This window comes from Schistocerca cancellata, chromosome 5 (assembly GCF_023864275.1).
Source record: "Schistocerca cancellata isolate TAMUIC-IGC-003103 chromosome 5, iqSchCanc2.1, whole genome shotgun sequence".
Lineage (NCBI taxonomy): Eukaryota > Metazoa > Arthropoda > Insecta > Orthoptera > Acrididae > Schistocerca > Schistocerca cancellata.
This window is the reverse complement of record NC_064630.1, coordinates 219,169,690-219,189,783: the sequence shown is the minus strand read 5'-3', so window position 1 is coordinate 219,189,783 and position 20,094 is coordinate 219,169,690.

The following is a 20,094-nucleotide window of genomic DNA, read 5'->3' as shown; positions in this document are numbered from 1 at the left end:
GACTTTCCTTTTTATACATACACTGAAGACCTGAAGAAAGTGGTACAACTGCCTAATACCGTGTAGGACCCCGCGAGCGCGCAGAACTGCCGAAACACGAGGTGGCATGGACTTCACAAATGTCTGAAGTAGTGCTGGAGGGAACTGACACCATGAATTCTGCAGGGCTGTCCATAAATCCGAAAGAGCACGAGGGTGTGGAGATCTCATCCGAACAGTACGTTGCAAGGCGTCCCATATATGCTGAATAATGTTCAAGTCTGGGGAGTTTGTTGGCCAGTGGAAGCTCAAAATGGCTCTGAGCACTATGGGACGTAACATCTGAGGTCATCAGTCCCCTAGAACTTAGAACTACTTAAGCCTAACAAACCTAAGGACATGTCACACATCCATGCCCGAGGCAGGATTCGAACCTGCGACCGCAGCAGTCACGCGGTTCTGGACTGAAGCGCCTAGAACCGCACGTCCACCGCGGCCGGCGGAAGCATTTAAATTCAGAAGAGTGTTCCTTGGGCCACTCTGTAGGGGATTATGGGCGTGTGGGTTGTCGCATGGAACTGCTGGATTTTTCCAATTCCGTCGTAATGCACAACGGACATGAATGGATGCAGGTGATCATACAGGGTGCTTACGTACGTGTCACCTGTCAGAGCCGTATCTAGAGGTATCATGGGTCCCATATCACTCCAACTACAAACGCCCCTCACCATTATGGAGCCTCCACCAGCCTGAACAGTCCCCTGCAGCCACGCAGGGTCCAGGGATTCATGAAGTTGTCTCCATACCCGTACACGTCCTTCTGCTCAATACAATTTTAAACGAGGCTTGTGCGACCAGGCAACATCTTTCCAGTCATAAACAGTCCAGTGTTGGTGTTGACGAGGCCTGGAAAGGCGTAAAGCTTTGTGCTGTGCAGTCATCAAGGGTACACGAGTGGGCCTTCGGCTCCGAAAACCCATATAGATGATGTTTCGTTGAATGGTTCGCACGCTGACACTTGTTGATGGCGCAGCATTGAAATATGCAGCAATTTGCGGAAGTGTTGCACTTCCGTCACGTTGAACGATTCTCTTCAGTTGTCGTTGGTCCCGTTCTTGCAGGATCTTTTTCCGACTGCAGCGATCTCAGAGATCTGATGTTTTACCGGATTTCAGATATACACGGTACACTCGTGAAATGATAGCACAGGAATATCCACACTTCATCGCTACCTCCGTAATGCTGTGTTCCATCGCTCATGCACCGACTATAGCACATTAGCACCACGCTGAAACTCACTTAAATCTTGATAACCTGCCATTGAAGCAGCAGTAAGCGATCTAACAACTGTGCCAGACACTTGTCTTATACAGGTGTTGCTGGCTGTAGCGCCGTCTACTACCTGTTTACATATCTTTGAATACGCATGCCTGTACCAGTTTCTTTGGCGCTTCAGTGTATTTGTGGAATAGTGTCTGGTACGGGCCGCCAACCACGCTTTGAGCAGCGATACAAGGTTGAAAAGTAACAACTCTGACACTGGTGATCACTACCTTGTAGCAGTCCATTTCTCTTAAAAGTGTTAGTATTTGTTTATTCGTAAAGGTCAGTAGTGCGTGAAGGTCTCAACTACCGAGACTGAACCCACGTGTCAGTTATGTTAGTTTATAAGTAGTCACTGAGTAGAGGTCAGTGGTGGTGTTCGAAAGCAGTTATTGAGGCCGTCTCCCCATTGAGTGCAGACCCTCAACAATTAACGTAACTGCAACAAAGAGTGAAAATATCTTTGTTAAAAGTTGATGTTAAAGAGAACTGTATGAACAGGCTGTGAATAGATATTACGTAGTGTTCGCGTCAAACGTGTCGTGAATTGTTGGACTGCAGTGAATTTTGGATTGCAGTATTGGATATCTGTGTGTTATCAGAGAGGCGTGTGACGATTAGTATTTTAATTTTGGTCCAGTGTCGAAATAAACTGTTATTAATTGATGAGATGAAGGGTTGACTGCTCTTACATGTTTCAAAAGATTATTTTCGTCTATATCAAAACTCAAGAGTGACTTCGACTATAGTGGAACCCAAATTCAGAACAGTATCAGCACAGTGTTTTAATATCGTTGTAGCATTCCCTTTACAAGCCGATCGCCCTCCTGCATTAGCCACAGTATCAAACAAATTTTTGAGTTCCTCATTTTATTCACTCACTCTAATATGTAGTGTTACACACTGGGCCGGAAACATACCTATTTAACAGTCCTGCTGAGCCTCGCACTTCCCACCCCACAACTCCCAGAATGTCAGAAAATAAAAAAAAGTTTTAGGATGAAAGTTTAACATTTAAAGGCCATGTGTCACTCCAACATCAAACCGTTCAGCTTATAAAGGAAACGTTACATTTTATTTGCTAGTTAGTAAAACTCCGAAGTCTATTTGTTTGTCCAGTAGCTGTTGGCTCTACGATCTAAGAATGTCACCCCATAATAACAAAAGATCGAAGTAAACCATCCTATCTCCACTTATAAAGTCAGAGATATTACCGTAACCAAGCTGCAACCGTAATATTACATGCACCCGCCATTACATAACGAAGTTCGCCTACGAAACTAGTTACTGAGGGAGGTAGCTCTGTTTTAAAACAGTGGATTCATATTCTGATATGGCCATCTAGATTATGATTTCAGTGTTTCCTCTAAATTTAAGACGAATTCATGGCTGTTCTTTTGAAAACGATGCAGTCGATTTCCTTCCCCACCCTTCCAAAAACCGAACTGGCGCTTCTTCGCCCTGACCTCGTCACCGACGGTAGATGCTGCGATAAACGCCAATCATACAGCCTTTCGTAAATAGGAACTAATTATACCACTTTGGGTCTTCGTCCTGCTAAAAATGCCTTCCTGCCTCCTTGGGGATTCGCAGTTGACTCCGAGATGTCTCGGAATTGCTCTTACGTTTGAAGACCATTAAGCTAGTCAGCACCGTGACTGCTGAATTATTTGCTTGTTTCTCGCCAATAGTATTTTGTCCGATAAATGACCCCGCCGACACCATTCAAGCACTCTGCCTGTCCTTGAACCTCTGTGTGTCGTTATTACAATATCGTCTACCATCGTGCTACCAAACGCGGAATTGGCTGTTATTTATTAATCGCAAAATTCTATGTCTGAAGAAAAGAACAAATGGAAGAATTTGAATCGGGACTTACAGATGTCGGTTAAAAATTAAATGATTGAAAATACAAGGTTAGTCAGGACCATAGGCTTTGATGTGTGACGGTATCAGTGATTTTCAACAAAATACGTCATATGAAGGTATGTCCTGTTCTTAACAATTCCCTAGTAAACTAATGAAGTGCATTGTGACCTAATGTTTTGTTAAATTGTGTACACTTCCTCACAAAAGATGTTCGAAAAGTCGACGTTCAGCTACAATGTATATTAAAGCTCTTGTAGTCAGATGCTGTGCTGCTAATCTGAACTCAATCGTATGGTCCTTTACTTGCGCAAACGAATGTGAAATACGAGCGAGAAGTATCTCCTTTGTGTCCACTCTGCACTTGTAGACTTCACTTGACGGTTTTTGTTCAGAATCAACAATACTGTCACCTCTCAAAGCATGTACCTTTCTTCCTGAATCAGCCTGCGTATGAAATATGCATATTTTATCGGAAAAGGGAGACAAGGGGGAAGAAGTCAGTCAGATTTTGACTGGGATGTTGGTCATGTGCTAAGGGATATAGGACTGGTAAATTTTCAACCGAATAGCAGTTGTTTGAGGGAAACATTAGGGGAAGACAGTTATTGAAAGACGTAAAAGGATGTATGAACTGCTCTAAATTAGATTAGGTGACAAAAGGCATGTGGTATCTCCTAATCTTGTGTCTGACTCCACAAGTCTTTGGAAGACTCCAGCAGAAATATGGAGCCATGTTGCCTCTATAGCCATCCATAATTGCGGAAGTGTCGCTGGTGTAGGTAGGGTGACCATATTTTCTTCGGACAAAAGTTGGACTTTCATACCAAAAAGTGGGACAATTTTTATTTCTCGTTAAATATCACTTTTAATGCTAAAATTTCTTCATTCTCTGCAAATATAGCCTTCACTGATATTTGTGTGTGTGTGTGTGTGTGTTTGTGTGTGTGTGTCTACAAAACCAAACAAAGAACGGAAAGACTGGAAAGAAGTACATTTCAAGTTTTCAGAAATTTGCTTATTAAGAGATGTAACATTTATAACACAGAATGTAGAAAGACATACAGTAACGGTCACTACAAAAAAGTTCTTAGTGTACACAAGGAATTTATGGTTTTTTAGATTCCACACTGCAATCATATTTCTTCGAAGATGAAATTTCATTCAGCAACTCAGGTTTGCCTAATAGGTATGAATAGAAGTCAGTGCAACTGTATTTACTGAAGTTTAAACAGGTCAGTAAAATACATTAACGCTCCTCACCGTAAATCTATTCCTCTCATCTGTCCACTGTGACGATAGTAAGCTGAAAACTCTTTCAACATTTGCATTGTGGGCAGGGAGTGAAAAGAAGTACTTCGCTATATTAAGCGATTCTCTGAACTGTTCATTACACTGGCAAGATCAGGAAAACCTACACCAATTTTCATGTGCCATCAACTGATTCCAATGTCCACTGTCTGTTTCCACTTGTTGTTTTACAAATGACTGTATGTGAACTATTTCATAAAATAAGACGCTGTCATTTACTAGAATGCCCTTTCCATTTAGCCACATTAAAGTATTTTCAACTACTGACCATTCTGGTGGTTCTGTGAGCATCATCCATGAGAATACAGACAACTCAGCTTTTCCCTGAGGATAAATAGTCTCCTGAAGCATCATAAAACGTTGATACTGCTATGTCAGATTTCTTAACAGACTGGTCATCACAATCATTCAGCAGTTTTTTTACACTTAGTGGTACAAAATGTTCATGTTTCCTTGAATTTAGACTTGTCAAAGCTTTATTTAAGACTGCTAATACTTCACATATGGAATTATTCTATTGCTCAATGCTCAGAATGGATTGTTGGAAAACACTCATTTGTGAATGTACAAAAAGTAAATAACATTCACGATCACTGAAAAAACTCTTTAAGATTGCAAGGGACTTTGAGTTAGACTGTGACAAAAAGTAAGATTTCAAAGGTTCATACATTTTCAAGATCCTTTCTATGGCTGGCAACAGTGAAAGCCACCTTGTTTTGGAAAAGGAAAGTAAATTTTTGTAAGTGACACCAACAATTTCCCAGAATTCAGTGAGTTCTGCAACACGAATAGAAAAAATATGAAAATGGTTGTACAACTTCATGACAATGCAGTCAATGTCAACAGGTAAAACATCACAAGCACTTTGAAGTGTGTTATGAACAACATGTACTGGACAACCTATGCCAACAATGTTAGAGTTTTTTTAATTTTTCTTTCAGATGTGTGAAAACATTATTACCCTCTTTCTTCATTAACCCCTCAAAATTACAGTTAGTATTGTCTGCACCAAATGCAACACACTTTGAGATGATTCTGAATGACCGTATAACATGAGAAAGATAATTGGAAATTGTTTCGGACTTTTCGTTCTGCAATTCATCAAGATCAAGCACTTTCGTCTGCAGTCCACTCTCACTTACAGAAAAATACTGAACTATCACAGGAAAAATTTTCTGATGCCCATGCTTGCTAGTATCAGTAGATATTTAAAAGTATTTTGCACTGTTTATAGCTGCTGTTACCTGTTTCTGGGAATGCGGAGCTATAACATTGTTAATAACTTCTTCATACTTTGTTCTTCAATCTTAGAATCAGGAAATTTTTTTTTGTTTAGTTGAAAACTGCAGTCATTAGAACGATAGCTTTGGTGGTGTTTAACAACATAGAATGACAGGGATCCTTCTGTTGCAGCTACGTTTTTCTGTTCCTGTGTATTTGAAGTTACAAAATATCTCGTCATTTTTTGCGAGGAACCTGCCGATTGAAGATTCTTCCTGTGTTTCTCTGATTCCATATTATGCTTGAGATCCGCATCACCACAATGAGACACGGATACAGCACAGTTACATACGTTACATTTTGCTGAACATCCATTGTCTATAGCAGCGAAGCAAGGAAATTTCCTCTGAAGCTCTTCCGAAAACTTTGATTTTCGTTTCGGCATCGCCACGACGTGCTAGCACTTCACGAAACTGATACTGAGTGCTGACAACAATGGCAAGCAAAAGCAAAGAAAATAAGAGTACGCAACAATTGTAGTGCTTAAGCTTTACATTATCAGGGGGTACCAACGTACGGAATGTCAGTTTCAATTGATAGTTTATAAAATCGACACTCAGAAAATATTTTCACCACTTTGTAAATGTCTGAAAATAATCTTTGAAATCATACAAATTATCGGAACAAATTGCTTGTTAAAAAAAAAAGAAGTCGGGAGAAATGTTTGAGCCTCAAAAAACAGGACAATCCAGATTAATCGGGACGTATGGTCACCCTAGGTGTAGGATTTTGTGCACGAACTGTCCTCTCGATAGTGACCTATAAACGTTGGACGGAATACGTTTCGGGCGATCTGGTTGGCCAAACAAAAGAAAAGCGACCCATTGTGGCTTGGTAGCATCGTGCATTAGCATCCATAAAAATTCCATCGTTGTTTTGGAACATGAAGTCCGTGAATGATTGCAGATGGTCTGCTAGTAGCCGAACATAACCATTTCCCGTCGTGGTCTGTTCAGTTGGACCAGAAGAGCCAGTCCATTCTGTGTGAACATAGGCCACAGTATTATGGAGGCACCAACAGCTTGCACAGCCCCATGTTGGCAACTTGGGTCCACACTCGAACCCCACTAGCAGCTCTTACCAAATGAATACGGGACTCATCTAACTAGGCAACGGTTTCCCAGTCGTCTAGGTTAGTGATAGGAACAACAGAGTGAAACAATTCATTCAGTTGTTGGAAAACAATCGATTTATTCGGTTGTAGTTTTATGTATCGGTTGCATTATTCATTCATTCTTTTGAGTGAACTACTCTGTGGGAGCAACCGAATGAGAACAGTCAAATCAGTCGACTGTACTTTTACGTGTCGGCTGGAGTATTATTCATTTATTGTTTTCGAGTGAAAGCAGTTTGTGAGAGCAACAGAATGAAACCATTGGGCACTGCTGTAGCTTTGCATATTGACTGAATTATTCATTCTTTCTTTTCATGTGAAAACAGTCTTTAGCTTTTCTGTCACTTGAACCATGTATTCTTTCTTCCAGCTGAAACCAAGCTTCAGTGTTTTAGCTGACTGAGCTATCTGTTCACTCTTCTCAGTGAAACCAGCTTTAGTACTTTCATTAGTTGAACTTAAGCAGTGCTACATTATACCGCCATAGTGTAGACCTACCACCAGGGGCAAGTGAAAACACGTCTCATGGGGTATGCCAGGTTAAAATAAGTATTAAATATGTTCATATAGTTACGTAATGAAAGTAAGTAATTTTTTCTTTTCTTTTCTTTTCATCATTTAAAACTGATTCGTACATTGTTGTGGATTAAGTGCCAGCAACGGGTAACTGATTAAGCTGGCTTATCGCTGGGGTCGGCCTGCCATCATTAGAATTTCCGACACCAGATGAAACCCCGCACGTCTGGATCAATTAGGGTTATTTTTCCGGACACACACAGTCTATAGAAAAATGGTTCAAATGGCTCTGAGCACTATGGGACTTAACATATGGGTCACCAGTCCATTAGAACTTAGAACTACTTAAACCTAACTAACCTAAGGACATCACACACATACATGCCCGAGGCAGGATTCAAACTTGCGACCGTAGCGGTCGCGCGGTTCCGGACTGAAGCGCCTAGAACCGCTCGGTCACCGCGGCCGGTCAGTCTATAGAGTGTAGACGAAAAGTTGTCCGATGGCCATGATATACTGCAGGATCATGAGAGGGGGAATGTTTCCCCGCTTGCGTTTCAGTGTTGACAACACCAGCTTGAGCGGGGTCCTACCGAACAGCAGATGTAAATTACAACAATGATTTGTGACAGCGAATTATGGTGACTTCAGTGTTCAAACGTAGTACTCATCTGGTAAGGTAAATTAAATCAGTTTCTATACAGCTCAGTGACTAGACGACAAATGGCATTTAAAATACTCAGTTGCGTGGTGGGCGGGGCGGCGGCGCGGTGCATGCGATCGCCAATTGTCGACGGCTTCTCACTTCCTTCATAAATAAATGTGGAAAACAGAGGATGTTCCAGAATTACATTTCCAACCCTTAATTACATTTATTTCAGAAATGGGGAAAGGTAGAAACCTGCAGTTTGCGGCATAATGTTCATACACGCCTAAGCTTCCAGTAGAGTAGCCGCTTAACAGTCTTCGATGTGTTAAAGTGACCAAATTTTCTAGATAAAAATCCGGGACACATTAAAAATTTAGTAGAATATAATAAATATATACTACCGCTTTTATTTGTTACAAAAAGTACATTAATTTATATTTTATTACTACAATCTAAGATGAAGGAATGCGTGCAGAGATACATTTTTTATCAGTGCTGTAAATTTTGTTCAGTACGTCTGTATTCTTCGGCAGCACATTACAACATTCAGCTCAAGTTCCATAATGATTCACTCTAGTCACTAACATTACTTTCGTAGTTTCTACAACAAACTGTGTTTTTTCATTGTTTCATACATTACTGATTTGGGAAAATACTCTTTTAGTATCAGCATACTCGTACTAGTGAATGAATATGAAATTTGGGATAAATCGATTCATAACTGTTAAACCCAGAACAAACAGGTGTCCGAAATTACTTTTGAAAAATTTCGGGACAATGCCCGAAAAATCGTCACTGTCGTGAGAGAAAAAAATCTATTTATTGAGAGGTGACATGCCACTCTCTCATTTCAACAACATTGTCAGTCAAATTAATATTGATTTTTAGGTCATGATCTCGGTGTGCCGCAGAACTACATTTGGTATGTGTAGTTTATAACATTTTTTACATGAGGAAATTGTGGGCAGATTCTTCTTATAACTGCATGTGTAACCTGTAGAGAACTTGTACCAGGGGCTGTAGTGGAGGTGTCAGAGGACAGGGAGAGAGAGATGGATTGGGGGCCATAAATTCTGGGTGAAGTGACCAGGCTGTGTGAGTGATTCTGGGAAGCAGTACTCAGTGGATCGTACTTGCAGAGGGACTTCTGGCCATAGTATTCTCCTTCTTCAACTTAGGGTCAGAAAGGAGGACGCTGGTTCATAAAACATTTTACATGGTCCAGGTGGCAGTCCATGGCAAAGGCGGCCAGTTGGCGGAAAGTGGATGGAGGAAGCCATTGAAGAGGAACTGCTGTGAAGTGAGCTTTTATTGAAATGGTGGGAAGGTCGTAAAACTGTGTATTATCATCTTAGAATCTGGGGCTATATGGATAGAGAAGATGGTGCACGTGTTTAGTGGAGGCAAGACTGTAACTCCTCTGACGCCACGGAGGAGCCAGCTTCTCTTAGCGAGCGGCAAAAAACATATATATTTCACGAGAACGACTGTCTGGGAAGCGTAACTGTCTTCTTTAAGAAACTGGAAATGATCAGCCTGGAAAAGATTAGATCTCTCCGTAAATGATGGACAATGCTCCTGTCTAGGTAGTTTTTTTTTTTTGCCGAACTTGGCCTTGTTTACTGTGAGAATGACGCCTCCCTAGTCCAAAATCTCACTTTGTCAGACGAGAGATGTGCAGTTACTGATTGCCTCCTCTCAGGATACCCAAAGTGGAGGCTTGATCCCCCAGTGTGAGAACCCTGGTGCTGTGTCTGGATTGGCTACAAGGCAAACAGAACAGTCAAGAGATATTCAATGAGTAGAGGCTAGTTCGATTTGTTTGTGCAATAGTGGGCGGTTATGCTTTCGCAGATTCGGCTCTCATACTAAGGCTTGGTGGAAAGTGGTTGTAATTCTTTGGTTTCTTTGTCTTCTGGTCCTTCCCTGATGAGAAACATGTGGTCTTCCCATAGTGGGTGAGACTTGTGGTCTATATCTTGTGGTGGACTAAGAGCCAGTGGCAGCTTCCAACTGTACTGACAATGGAACTGCGTTTCATCTTGGACATATCGTGTGGTACAAGGGTGAACTTATGCGCCCTGAGTCGATCGTCTGACGTTTGACAATTCCAGCACGCACCGCCATGCCTGTGAGTCAAATTGGTTTGTTCAGACCAACGAACAGGTACAACTCACATTGAAATCTGCCGGGGTTTCAGGGCTCTGATAGGGAAATTTCCCACGTTCTGATGATCAGAACACCTGACCGCTTAGTCTGCAAAATTTAGTGGACGCGCCAGAACATGACACTTGGCGCAGCACGCCGCTCTTTTCCCACAGCGCGCCGTTTTGCGTTTCCACCTGAATCAAGGTGAAAGGGTAAAATACTGCTGCTCCGGCGTAGGCGTGTTAAATAATATTCACAGCTCCCTGTTCTCAGGTGAACCATAGTTTGTGGTAAGGTTGAGTGTAGTTGATTCCATTTGAATAGGGTTGGGCTTCACAGTGGATTCACGTAAGCAAAGTCAGATTGCGTTGTAAAAGAGATTAATTCAGGGGAGAATCTGTATAGCTTCCACCCAAATGTATGCTTTGCCAATCAAATACCATCCCTTTTCTGATTTGTGTTTGTCTTTTTTTAGAGTAAGATTCATCAGCTCGTTGTAGTTGTAAAAGGATCAATAAAACTTGTCATTATTTTGTAAACCTAAACACGCCACTGTTCTCATTCATACTCCATCAAGTATTCACGGTTTTTATTTTATTGTGGTGGTACGTGGGTACACCAGTAGTTCAAGGTTGAATCTAATTAAATTAATTAATCTGATTACCAATTTGAGTTCTGAAAGTGACCACAACCAGAGACAACAAAAGTGCAATGAGTAAAATCACTAATTTCATGAATAAAAATTAAGTGTTTAGCTAGCGATTTGATGGTAATTGAGAAGATAATACTTGTCTTTATGTAAATATAATAACATTTAGCATCACTCTGACATAGATTTATGATTGAAGCAAGCGACGACTTGCATTATTTCCAATCAACGAATTTCCCTAGACAGGAAGAAAGGTCCAGGTTTACCCCAGACAGTTGTATAAAAAAACCTCCAGTACGCTTCTGGTCGCACTCAAAACTAGGACCAATCCAGGGACTCCAAGGTTGCATAATTATAACTTTCCGCTAAGCTGATTGACTCAAATATATTTGTGCTCGCAGACACATTTAGCAAGTACGCTTACAGGTTATTAGAATATGGGTACAACGTATTATAATGCAATTCAACTGAATAGTTTTAAGCTATTATTTTAGGAGTGTCTTTTCTCGCTGTGTGTCGAACTTGAAAAGACGAAAGCCGTCTCGGTTTGACTCCTCGTAGCCGGCCGCGGTGGCCGTGCGGTTCTGGCGCTGCAGTCCGGAACCGCGGGACTGCTACGGTCGCAGGTTCGAATCCTGCCTCGGGCATGGGTGTGTGTGATGTCCTTAGGTTAGTTAGGTTTAAGTAGTTCTAAGTTCTAGGGGACTTATGACCTAAGATGTTGAGTCCCATAGTGCTCAGAGCCATTTTTGACTCCTCGTCGCTTCGAATCACTTTTGCTAGCCAGCCTCAGTGTGTTTTTTCACCCGGTTTCTCTATACTCGCTTAGGCGAATGCTGAGCTAGTTAACGATTTCAGCCTTATTTACACGATACACAGATCCACACGATATGAAAAACATATCCACATGTTAGTAGTTAGTTTAAGTTAGATTAAGTGGTGGGTAAGCCTCGGGTGTCTGCCGGAGTGGTCTTGCGGTTCTAGGCGCTACAGTCTGGAGCCGAGCGACCGCTCCGGTCGCAGGTTCGAATCCTGCCTCGGGCATGGATGTGTGTGATGTCCTAAGGTTAGTTAGGTTTAAGTAGTTCTAAGTTCTAGGCGACTGATGACCTCAGAAGTTAAGTCGCATAGTGCTCAGAGCCATTTGAACCATTTTTTTAAGCCTAGGGACCGATGGCAGCGGTTTGGTCTCATAGTCCTTACCACCAATTTCCAATTTTCCTAAGCAGACACATTTCAACACGCGTACGACTATGTTTATAGGTAACCTTGTGTTGCATCGTCAGGATTATTGTTTATCGATTGTTTTAAGAAGTTGCAAAGTCTGGAATTTATAAACACTTTTTGTTTGTTTGTATCTGTTAGATGGAAAAGAATAATGCTGCAAGTGATTCTGATACACCAAAAACCTGATGAACACAAAAAAGCATTGACTATTACATAAATATATGCATACATGAATCAGAGTAATGTATATGAATGGGAGAAATCATATGAGCGAGCAAGACCAGATCGTCGAGGTAAGTTGAGTGCGATAAAAATATCTGCAAGGATGATTCCTATTGTGAAACTATATTAAGCAAAGAAATTCAGAGGAAAGTAACGAACGGTGGAAAATATTTTTCGCGAAAAAATACTTCCCACAAGTGACAGTATATGCTTAAGCTGCAACTGATGAAGTAACCAATTGAAAAAGTTGTATCGTATGTGGTTCATGCTCACTACACCTCAGCGTTTATCTAAAAACGGACTAAAATGTATTGAATAATTTCTCCTGGTCTCATACAGGCTCTTGACGCCGTATAGATCGCACTGAAAATTTGTGCTTGTGAATTTTTAACCGCTATGATAATACTTGTAAAATTTAAAAGGAAAACGTGGGACGCATGCAACAGGAAATTAATGCATTAATAGTTCAATAAATTGCTAACAATTTTACTGCACTTCAAATAGCGTGAACTGTTCTGTGATTTTTCTCAAAGACGGTTATTCTCTACACTCTACACTCTTTACTATTGTTAACTGCATGCGCCCCACATTTCAGTTTTTCAAGCACTGTCATAGCTATTAAAAATTCGCAAGCATAAATTTTCAGGACCATCTGTATGGCATTAGGAATCTGCATGGGACTAGGAAAGATTATTACTTTTTGGTCCGTTTCAAAAACGTTAAATTAAAGAGTTTTTATTTAAACAGTTATTTTCTGCTTTTTAAATTTATGTGAGTGAATTTTTTCAACTGATTTCATTAAAACAGAGGCATTTGATATATTTATGAAAGGTGGAGAGAACCAAGCTTACGCGGAAGCTTAGCAGCAATCGTTCTTAACTGCGAAATATTCCCGACTCGCACAGGAAAACAGGGAAAGGGAATGGTACGCCAAGTTCTCTTCCAACACACTCATCAGAAAAGGAAGCGAGTTAATATTGCATTATCATCCAGTGCTGGGCTAAGTTGAAAGTTTCAAGTGTCTAGCTTATCGGGAAGTTAGTTTAAATTCAACTGTAATATCTGTACCGAATAAACTGACAGGAAACCGACCTCATAAAAAGGTGTGTAAAAGTGACTGTTCATTTATTTACAAGTAAATTTACTGTGCAACAACATATATTAAACTTTTGAAGCCGACCAAAAATTGATATTTAATGTCAGAAGTGCGAAAATCAGTATTTATATGAATTAATACATACATTTTGAAAACAATTTATTTTTAATAATACGCGATTTATTCAGATCTCCTTGAAATAAGAAACTCGAACCTTACAACAAGGTTGTCTGCCATAGTCATGATTCATGCATAGCCAAAAAGGCTGATAAAGTATGTAAGCAAAACCACTCAAGCCCGGAGACTTTGCGTGAAAACATTCGTATAACAGCCGCAACCACCCGAGACTTGGTTCAGTCAGTTATCTCGCATTGAGTTAAACCAGTCAAACCCTTTGCATGAGTGAAAACATTCATAAAACTGACACGGCTGCGTAGACTAGTTCCATTCGGTTGTTTCATTCAAGTGAAAAATCCGACTGCACCAAAAAAAAGTAAAAAAAAAAAACAGACCAATCGGTGACGGATACGTTCGTCGACGTCCCACATTGATTTCTGCGGTTATTTCACGCAGCGTTGCTTGTCTGTTAGCAGGGATGACAGCACCCAAACGCCGCTACTCTCGTTCGTTAAGTCAAGGCCGTCGGCCACTGCTTTGGCCGTGGTGAGACGTAACGCCTGTAATTTTGTATTCTCGGCACACTCTTGAGACTGGGTCTCTGAATACTGAATTCCCTAACGATTTCCCAATGGAATGTCGTAGCCAACTGCCATTCTGCGTTCAAAGTGTGTTAATTACCGTCGTGCGGCCGTGGTCACGTCTGAAACCTCATCACATGAATCAGTCGAGTACAAATGTCAGACCCGCCAATACACTGCTCTTTTATACCTAGTGTACGCGATACTGTCACCACCTGTATACGCGCATATCGCTATCCCACGTGTTTTGTTAACTCGGTGTAGGTCTTTTTACATTCTTACGGAGAAAATGTAAAAATTATCTACTTGCTGTAGTCTTTACATATGATGAGATTGCGTTTAACATTTACGTGGGAATATCTTCTATTGCAGAGACTAAATCTCGGGTGTTTATTTTGTCAGCTGTAATACGATCAAAGCGTTCATAAACGATGCTGAAATTTTTAAATTTGTGTGCTCTGCTTGAAACCTACAACATAGACAAAGTGAAAATAGCAGAATTGTAGCGTTGCGCGAAGTAATGTAGACGCTCTTGCAGGAGCGCTGTGAAAACACAGCAGACGTCTACAGCATTAATAATGATACGAAGAACAAGTGGAAAATAACGAATGACCCTTGTAATAAACGTAAAAACAGCGTGCGCAGAGGAAATTAACTGCGTCTACTGCGCCGTCGTGTTGACTCTGTACATTCTCCCTCGTCTCTAAACCTGCCGCTTATTTCTGAGCGCAGCAGAGTCAACATCACTCCCTGTGCTGCCTGCCGTGCCGGGAGACGGTAATGTCCTGTCCGCTCCAGAAGCTCAGCAGGTAATGAGCGGGAGCTCCTAGTGGAACGTCTGACCTCACAGAAACGCGTGCAGCCGTCCCGGCCACTCGCTCTCGGCTTTTGCGAGCGACCATTACAGTGCCGTGCCTAGGAAGGCTATTTACCACCCACTTCAAACCAGAACTCTGATCACGTGCTGTACTATTCACCTACCGATTTCATTCTGTTACGAGTATCTTGTCGCGAAGCTTTACTTCGATGCAGTCTGGATATTAATCAAGGTACTGATGGATTTTTTGTACGAGGCGTGTTCTAAAAAGTAACGGGATTTTTTGTTTTTTGGCTCGAATTTTTATTTCTTCGTCTACATTAGTGTTATTTAAGGGGCTCCGAAACGCCCTATACTTGCAATGTTAAAATAACGCTTATAAATTACATCTTTCCTCACAAAGTATTTGAGGTAGGAAGCTGAACTTTTTACAGATTATTTATTGGAATATGGGCTACAACTTAACCCAGGAATTTTACAAAATTTTAGTTCAGTTATTAAAGATGATTTTTTTTCAATTGTAATGAAAATTCACAACATTTTTTTGCAATTTTTTATTTATATATTCAAAAATATACAGTTTTTAGGAAAAAGGCTGTGTTAAATTATGCAGAAGGTACTGTGTAACATTTACTGAAAGTTTGAAACAAATATGTTTGGAAGGTCCTTAGAAAACATGTAATTAGTATGAGAAAATAAAAGTTTTGGGAATCGAGCGACAAAGATTGGATTAACTTTTTAGTGCATTCCAGGTCCATAGGATGGATTATCTTCATCCTCTGCAAACTCCTCCTCCAGCTTCCTCTTGTTCCTCCTCCTGTTTACTCTTGCTTGTATTTCTAGACTCTTTACAGCCCTGTCTGCAGCCCGAAGGCGTTCCTTGTCTAAAGCAAGCATCGCTCGTACCATGTTAGAACCTATCTTCATTCCCATATTTCTAAATACCTTGCACCTTACAATGTTGCCATCATTGAAAGTCGCAACAGCAACTTTACTTTTACTCATTATTATACTTCAACAAAACAGAGACTCAAGAAACAGAATTAATTACGAATATTTTCGAGTCAACGACAGAGTAAATAAACATGAAACAATCGACAATCACACCAGCGATATATATTGAACCATCACAGGTTAGCCACAACACATACTTTATCTCACATCACTAAAATGTACCTGATGAACACGGACGTTAATAATAACACCATTTGACAGCAGTTTAACAGCGCCACAGTGGGTCACGCCCATGTAGAACACATTTCAAAAAAAATTTAAAAATAGTTGTAGTCTTCGGAATTGAATAAATTATATATCCATTAAAAGGTAATAGTCTGCAGATTCAGAAAACGCAAAAAAGTAAAAATTGAACTTTTCATGATTTTGAGCCTTTCCGGAGCCCCTTAAAATAATCCAGATTAGATATTATACGATGGGCGGTTAATAAGACAGTAATGCAATACCTTTTTTCAGTACTGCTGTGGGGTGTCGCGGAATTCTCCTGCTTCAGTTCTGTTCCAATAGGAGCGAGCGTTATACGTAGCCTTCAAAACGCCTGATGTAACGGAAGTGCATTCCAAGCGGAGAGCTGTCATTGTGATTCTTCTAGTGTAAAACCAGTGCATCGCACGTATTCGTAAGCGCTTCCAGAATGTCTACGGAGACCTGGTAATGAACAAAAGCACGGTGAGTCGTTGGGCGAGGAGTCTGTCATCATCACAACAAGGTCACGCAAATCTGTCCGAGCCGGCCGGCCGCACACGGCTGTAACTCCTACAATGTTGGAAAGAGTGTGGACACTCTCATTCGAAGTGATCAACGGATCACAACCAAACACTTCCCTGCACAATTGGAAGTCTCTGTTAATACTGCTGACACACTCGGCCAACAGTTACGGTACTCCAAGGTTTGTTCCCTAGGGGTTCCTCCCCGCCTACCAGAAGACCGTAAACAGCAACAGAGGACCATCTGTGCGGAACTGCTTGCACGTTTCTTCTGTAGTGGGCAATCCGAGGATTGGTTTGCAACAGCTACAATGGCAGATTGTCCCCATTCTGTGCGTCTTCGCTTTTCTCTTCATTTCTTTATAGCTGTTACATCCCACATCTTTCACTATTCGATCCATGTACCTCAGCCGTGGTCTTACTCTTGGTCTTTTTCCCTCGACATATCCCTCTATGATTGTGTTCAGGAGTCCTTTATGTCTTAATAGATGGCCTGTAAATTGCACTCTTCTTTTAACAATGAAACTTCAGAAGCTTCTCTTCTCACCTGCTATTTCCAGAACCACTTCGTTTGTGACCTTGTCGATACATTTTATTTTGAGCATGCGTCTATAGCACCACATTTCTAAAGAATTTAGCTTCTGGCCTTCCTCTGTCCCGAGAGTACATGTTTCACACCCATAGCATGACACACTCCCCACATATGATTTCAAAAATCTTTTCCTGATTTCAAGGCTGTTGCTTTTAGATGTTAAGATGTTTTTCTTCTTGTTAAAAGCAACCTTTGCTTGAGCAATTCTACTTCTCACTTCTGTCTTGCTCCTTCCATCCCTGGTAATATTACTGCCCAGACAAGTAAATTTATCAACTTGTTCAAGCAGTTCATTACCTACATGAACTTGGACTTTCACTTGATCTTTTTTGTAGCATGCCATTACTTTTGTTTTTTCTCTATTAATTTTCATATTATATTCCTCCCCCATAACTTTATCCATTATATTCAGTAGGACTACAAGATCTTCACTTTCTGCTAGGACAGCTATGTCATCGGCATATCTTATCATATGTATTCGTTGGCCATGAATTACTACACCTGTCTGCGAATTTTCCCTTACTTTTTTCAGCGCTTCTTCAATGTATACGTTAAAGATAATAGGGGATAGTGCGCAACCTTGTCGGACACCTTTCCGTATCTGCACCTCTTCTTGTTTTGTCCGTCCACGGATAACTGCTGTCTCGTTTTTCTACAGGTTCCATATCATTTTGCTATCTTTATAGTCTATTCCTACTTTTTTGAGTACCTCAAACATCCTATCCCATTTAACATTATCAAAGGCTTTCTCTAAATCTACGAAAGCTATGTATGTTGTCAGGTTCTTATCTAGTCGTTTCTCTATTATTAGTTTTTGAGCAAATATTGCTTCTCTGGTTCCTCTGTCTTTCCGGAAAGCAAACTGGTCTTAGGAGAGTGTAGCTTCGACTTGCACGTTACGAGGTTGAAAGTCACAGGCGATGAAACATGGGATCATTACTTCGGACCGGAAACAAAGCGGCAATCCATGGAGTGGCGCCACACCACTTCTCCTTCGAAGAAAAAGTTCAAAGCCGCGCTGTAAACCAGTAACGTCATGATGACTGTCTTTCGGGACTCTGAAGGGGCTTATTCTGCTTTATGTCCTCCCTTATTGTGCAAACATCCACTCAGGAAACTGATGAAACGACGTCAGACTCAAACGAACTTCTCATTGTCCCTGACAACGCACGGCCTCACACAAGTCGGCACACCCGAGAGGCGATCACAAAACTTTATCGTACTGTTCTTCCTCATCCACCCTGCAGCCCAGATCTCGCACCTTCCGACTTCCATCTGTTTGGCCCAATGAAAGAACGCACTCCGACGGAAGCAGTACTTGGATGATAGGGAGGTCATTAGTGCAGCAACACTTGGGCTCCTACGTCGACTAGCAGAGTCGTACCATGCGGCCATAAAGGCACTTCCAGTGAAGTGGCGCAAAGCGCTCGCATTGAATGGAGATTACATTGAAAAATAGAGTTTTGTATCCAAAAGAATAATAAGGCGTATTGGAATCCTGAATAAAGCCAAACTGTTTTCAGAAAAAATGTGCTGTGTTATTTACTGAACTCCCCTCGCACACTTATGCTAGTGCTTTTTCCAGTTTCCCAAACAATTGTGGAAATCGGATCTTCGAGACAGCTTTCAGCTCTTTCAGTGGAGCGTTTTTAATCTCATCTACACTTTAAGACGACGCTCCTTTGACGTGTTGGAAACAGAAATAAAGTCACACCGGGCAAGGTCTGGTGAATATGACGCCTTAGGAAAAATTTAACGAACAAGCAGTGAACTGTGACCATGTGCATTATCGTAGTACAAAAGAAATTAATTGTTTCGTCACATATCTGATCGGTATTCATTACTGATCATTCGACCTTGTGACAAGAAGTTGTGTTCCACTACGCCGCTAAAATCGAAGAACGCGATGAGCACAATCTACATATCTTACCGTACTTCTCGATTTGTTTTTTGACTTGTGGATCCAGAATGCTTCCACTGGGACTAATGTAATCAGGTTTCAATGCCGTATCTGCAAGTCCTTGCTTCATCACCTGTTATGCAATGTTTCAGTAGTTCTGCATCGGTACAGCGACGCCTGAGCAATTTGAATTTGTTGCCGTTTCTGTTCGAAAATCAATAATTTTGGACTAAATTTTGCTGTCGCACCTTTAATGTACAGAACGTACGAAAAATGGTCATGGCACAAGCCAACTGGTATGCCAACATCAGCAGTGTTTTCTCTTATTGTGATTCGGCGATCGTTCGTAATCATTGCTTCATCTCTACGATTTCCTAAAGCGTGTGTTGTGTGTGTGTGGAGGGGGGGGGGGGGTGCTTACTGGGCGGCCGTCATCTTCAACATCTTCACGTCCTCCTTCGGAACGCTTAGACCACTCTTAAAGCCAGTTTTTGCGATAGTTGACTTGCCTATAGCAGTATTTAACGCCGGGCGGAGTGGCTGCGCGGTTAGGAGCGCCATGTCACTTATTGCGTGGCCCCTTCCACTGGAGGTTCGTGTCCTCCCTCGGGAATGGATATGTGTGTGTGTGAGTGTGTGTGTGATGTTCTTCACATGAGTTAAAGTTAGTTTAAGTAATGTGTAAGTATAGGGACCGATGACCTCGGCAGGTTGGTCCCTTAGGAATTCAAGCTCATTTGAATATTTAACATATTTAGAACTGTGTTGTACTTTCTTCCATTTTCGTAACAAAAGTCGGTACAAGTTCACAGACTTTATACGAAATAAATAAACGCCAACGCTACCAAAACATATGTAACCTTTTCGACAGCTGACCACAGACTAGATATGTCTAACATTGTACAGTCACTTTTCAGACATATTTACCGACGAAACACGGAAACATTGCGCGAACTGGAGTAATACAGCCGGCCGGTGTGGCCGT